This window comes from Plodia interpunctella, chromosome 26 (genome assembly GCF_027563975.2).
Source record: "Plodia interpunctella isolate USDA-ARS_2022_Savannah chromosome 26, ilPloInte3.2, whole genome shotgun sequence".
NCBI classification, from domain to species: domain Eukaryota; kingdom Metazoa; phylum Arthropoda; class Insecta; order Lepidoptera; family Pyralidae; genus Plodia; species Plodia interpunctella.
The window spans coordinates 6275227-6280226 of NC_071319.1; the positions used below are offsets into that span (position 1 = coordinate 6275227).

The following is a 5000-nucleotide window of genomic DNA, read 5'->3' on the forward strand; positions in this document are numbered from 1 at the left end:
TATCGATCCTTTAGTATAAAGAGTTTTTAGCAAGAGGTGCCAGAAAAGTTACCACAGGGATAACTGGCTTGTGGCAGCCAAGCGTTCATAGCGACGTTGCTTTTTGATCCTTCGATGTCGGCTCTTCCTATCATTGCGAAGCAAAATTCGCCAAGCGTTGGATTGTTCACCCATCAAAAGGGAACGTGAGCTGGGTTTAGACCGTCATGAGACAGGTTAGTTTTACCCTACTGATGGCTTGTCGTTGCGATAGTAATACTGCTCAGTACGAGAGGAACCGCAGTTTCGGACATTTGGTTCATGCACTCGGCCGAGCGGCCGGTGGTGCGAAGCTACCATCCGCGGGATTATGCCTGAACGCCTCTAAGGCCGAAGCCAGCCTAGCCGAATCCGGCAAGGATATGCTCACTGTGGAGCCCCGAGAGTCGGGAGGCTCTAAACAATGTGACTTTACTAGTCGCGCTTCACTTCGTGAGGTGCGACGTCGAAGCCCATTTGGATCGCGGAGATCGGTGCATACGGTTTAACACGTGCGCCACGGCTCCGAAGGTCCGAATCTACCTCAGTTCGATGTCGGGGCTCGGAATAGTCTGTAGACGACTTCCGTTCCTGGCGGGGTGTTGTGCTCGGTAGAGCAGCGTCGTGCTGCGATCTGTTGAGACTCAGCCCTACGCCAGGTGATTCGTCCGAGGACGATGACAACCCAGTATTATATAATTATATATATATTATAATTTTCTTTCATTTTGATACACGAACAGCCGCCGCCATCAAGTCTGTCTGTCTCAATTGGATAACGATAAACGCCGAGCGCATGCGCCGACGGTGTCGTACACACCCACAACATAGATACACGAACAACCTCTCGCGAACCTCGATTGTGTTCGACGAACAACAACACTAAAATGCACGAAGAGCCGGATATGATATACTGTTTTATATTTATATTAATAGTGATAATATAAACCTAACCTTTTTTAATATTAATATATTTTTTTAATATTAATTATTTCGTACTTATTAACTCATATTGAAAATGTGTGGTGTGATTATAGAAACGCGGGATTTGGTTTTATTATCCATATATTTTTTAATCATCAACATATATACCTTTATGGTTTAAAAAATTGTACTGACACTGTCAGATATACATGTCATGAAGGAGAATCTGAATTTTTTTTTTTTTTTTTTTTGTTACATTATATATTATTGTTACAAATTAGTTAAACAATCTTTGGAATAGGATCTTTTGATGTTGTTTCACAGAAACACTCGGTTTTGTTCCAATAAATCCTAGACAGAGGAGATTATAATTATATATTTCAAAAAATCACACGTCGTCACAACTTTTGGAGGGAAAATTGCGTCGTCTTTCAAAATGGTGTATTACATATTATATACAAACAAACAATGTATTGTCAAGTATTATTATTAGTAGTAAAACCACACGCGTTTGAGTAAGTATGTGTTATATTAATTAATTAATTAATTAATTAATTAATTAATTAATTAATTAATTAATTAATTAATTAATTAATTAATTAATTAATTAATTAATATATTTATATTTATTTATATTTATATCAGAAAAAATAAACCTAACCTAACTAACAGTTTTCTTTTTTGAATATGAATATTTTTTTTAATATTAATTATTTCGTACTTTTTAACTCATATTGAAAAGTGATTATAGAACAGTTTTCTTTTTAATATTAATAATTATTTTTTAATATATATTAAATTATAATATATTATTATTGATATAAATATTAATTTTATAATATTAAATTATTAATATTAATATCAATATTAATATTAATATTAAATATTAATATTAATATTAATATTAATATTAATATTAATATTAATATTAATATTAATATTAATATTAAATATAAATATAAAAATATTAAAAGTACTAAATATTAATATTAATATTAATATTAATATTAATATTAATATTAATATTAATATTAATCAACACTAACACTGACGCGTCACACACAAGGATATCCCTGAACAGTTTGCTATCTATACGTGCACCGCAGTGGACGGTTGAGAGTGCAGACGCGACAGTGCGTCGGCGCGCTCGACTCGTCTCGCTGACGGAGGCGCGATGTGCGCGCGCGCTTGCGCGCTTTTGAAAACCCCGAGTCTTAGTGTGCAGATGCGCGCCGGCGCTCTGTGTCCGTCGTCTCTGCGCACAATTTATAAGATTCGGGGAGAGCGCTTGAGCGCGCGCGCGCGCTCTCGTTTCTGATAACGATACCAACTCTCCTTTTACATACAAAATCATCCAATAGGTGACGTGCTCTGTGATGTTGCGTGCTTGTTAATTTGTTTCTATATTATAACTTTTATATATTTATATACACATACGGCGGCGGTGTTGTGTGTGGTGTGTTGTATATTTTTTTACGATACGCTGCAATGTGTGTTGTTGTTGTGTGTGTTGTGTATGTTGTAATATTAGAGACAGACTGACAAACGAAACAAACTCTTGCTGGGTTTAGTGTTTAAAAAAGTGTACGTCGTTTGTTGTGTATGTGTTTTATGTTTAATGGAGAGTTTGTCGTTTTCGCCCTCACTGTCGACCGACGGACACACGGTGTGCGTTTTTTGATACCAATGCTCATCCCTCCGACTAGGTCGATCAAGGTGACGTGTCCCACAGGCCTCACGGTAGTTATTGCCGTGCGGGTAGTGCGCGTCGCCGACCACCCAACAAAAATTACCGGGTTAAAGAGAAACGTCTCCTCCGCTGTTAGCCACACTGCCACCGGCGGCGGGGCGTTCTCTCTTCGCCCACACAACACACCACTATAATATAAAATAATCGTATACCGAGGACCCTTCGTTCGTACGACTTGTGTTTCTGGCCCCACCGACACCGGGTGTTCTGACGTGAATGCGTACGCTTTCACTATATGTGAAAAACGTAACGATGTTTACAAAGCGTCGCGTCTATTAGCGAACTTTCGGTTGAGGTCTCTCTCGACCCGTGTTTATAAAATAAACACAAAACTCCACAGTGCTCTCTCGCTTCGCTCTCTTTCCCTATAACGGAGGAGAATGAGTAGAGTAGGAAGATGGCACGCGCCGCTCTCGTCCGGTCTTCGGACGAGACGCGGCGTTTCACTGTGTTGTGTTCACACACAACACACACGCTGACTAGAGAGCGCGCTCGCGCGCTTTTTGTTAGCTCCCTGGTTGATCCTGCCAGTAGTTATATGCTTGTCTCAAAGATTAAGCCATGCATGTCTCAGTGCAAGCCGTATTAAGGCGATACCGCGAATGGCTCAATATATCAGTTTTGGTTCCTTAGATCTTACTCAGTTACTTGGATAACTGTGGTAATTCTAGAGCTAATACATGCAATCAGAACTCTGACCAGTGATGGGATGAGTGCTTTTATTAGATCAAAACCAATCGACGGTGGGTGCGGACTCGCGCTCGAAGTCGTTAATTTTGATGAATCTGGATAACTTTTGCCGATCGCATGGTCCAGTACCGGCGACGCATCTTTCAAATGTCTGCCTTATCAACTTTCGATGGTAGTTTCTGCGACTACCATGGTTGTCACGGGTAACGGGGAATCAGGGTTCGATTCCGGAGAGGGAGCCTGAGAAACGGCTACCACATCCAAGGAAGGCAGCAGGCGCGCAAATTACCCACTCCCGGCACGGGGAGGTAGTGACGAAAAATAACGATACGGGACTCTTACGAGGCCTCGTAATCGGAATGAGTACACTTTAAATATTTTAACGAGGAACAATTGGAGGGCAAGTCTGGTGCCAGCAGCCGCGGTAATTCCAGCTCCAATAGCGTATACTAAAATTGTTGCGGTTAAAAAGCTCGTAGTTGCATTTGTGCGCCGCGCTGTCGGTGCACCGCATCCGCGGTGATACTGACACGTTTGCGGAGCATATCGTCGGTGAATCGGTGGTAAAACACCGGTTCAATATCAAAATCCTATCGCGATGCTCTTCAGTGAGTGTCGAGGTGGGCCGACAATTTTACTTTGAACAAATTAGAGTGCTCAAAGCGGGCTCAAAATGCTGCTTGAATATTTCGTGCATGGAATAATAGAATATGATCTCGGTTCTATTTTGTTGGTTTTCAGAACTCCGAGGTAATGATTAATAGGGATAACTGGGGGCATTCGTATTGCGACGTTAGAGGTGAAATTCTTGGATCGTCGCAAGACGAACATCAGCGAAAGCATTTGCCAAAGGTGTTTTCATCAATCAAGAACGAAAGTTAGAGGTTCGAAGGCGATTAGATACCGCCCTAGTTCTAACCGTAAATATGTCATCTAGCGATCCGCCGACGTTACTACAATGGCTCGGCGGGCAGCTTCCGGGAAACCAAAGATTTTGGACTCCGGGGGGAGTATGGTTGCAAAGCTGAAACTTAAAGGAATTGACGGAAGGGCACCACCAGGAGTGGAGCCTGCGGCTTAATTTGACTCAACACGGGAAATCTCACCAGGCCCGGACACCGGAAGGATTGACAGATTAACAGCTCTTTCTTGATTCGGTGGGTGGTGGTGCATGGCCGTTCTTAGTTGGTGGAGCGATTTGTCTGGTTAATTCCGGTAACGAACGAGACTCTAGCCTGCTAAATAGGCGTCGCCATTTAGGTGTGCGCGGCTTCGGTCGCGCAACTCACTGGCGGCGTATTAAAATTCTTCTTAGAGGGACCGGCGGCTTCGAGCCGCACGAGATTGAGCAATAACAGGTCTGTGATGCCCTTAGATGTCCTGGGCCGCACGCGCGCTACACTGAAGGAATCAGCATGTTCTCCCTGGCCTAGAGGCCCGGGCAACCCGTTGAAACTCCTTCGTGCTGGGGATTGGGGTTTGCAATTATCCCCCATAAACGAGGAATTCCTAGTAAGCGCGAGTCATAAGCTCGCGTTGATTACGTCCCTGCCCTTTGTACACACCGCCCGTCGCTACTACCGATTGAATGATTTAGTGAGGTCTTCGGACCGACACG

At 42.6% G+C, this 5000-nt stretch overlaps 2 non-coding genes across 2 annotated transcripts in view; both read left to right on the plus strand.

The window, feature by feature from the left end:
- LOC128681318 (large subunit ribosomal RNA) overlaps positions 1-686 on the plus strand; it is a 3887-nt gene extending 3201 nt beyond the window's left edge. The window contains exon 1 of the ribosomal RNA XR_008406003.1: positions 1-686. This exon is cut by the window's left edge and continues 3201 nt beyond it. This is a non-coding gene — a ribosomal RNA (large subunit ribosomal RNA).
- Positions 687-3203: 2517 nt separating this feature from the next.
- Positions 3204-5000, plus strand: part of LOC128681297 (small subunit ribosomal RNA) — a 1908-nt gene continuing 111 nt past the window's right edge. The window contains exon 1 of the ribosomal RNA XR_008405983.1: positions 3204-5000. This exon is cut by the window's right edge and continues 111 nt beyond it. This is a non-coding gene — a ribosomal RNA (small subunit ribosomal RNA).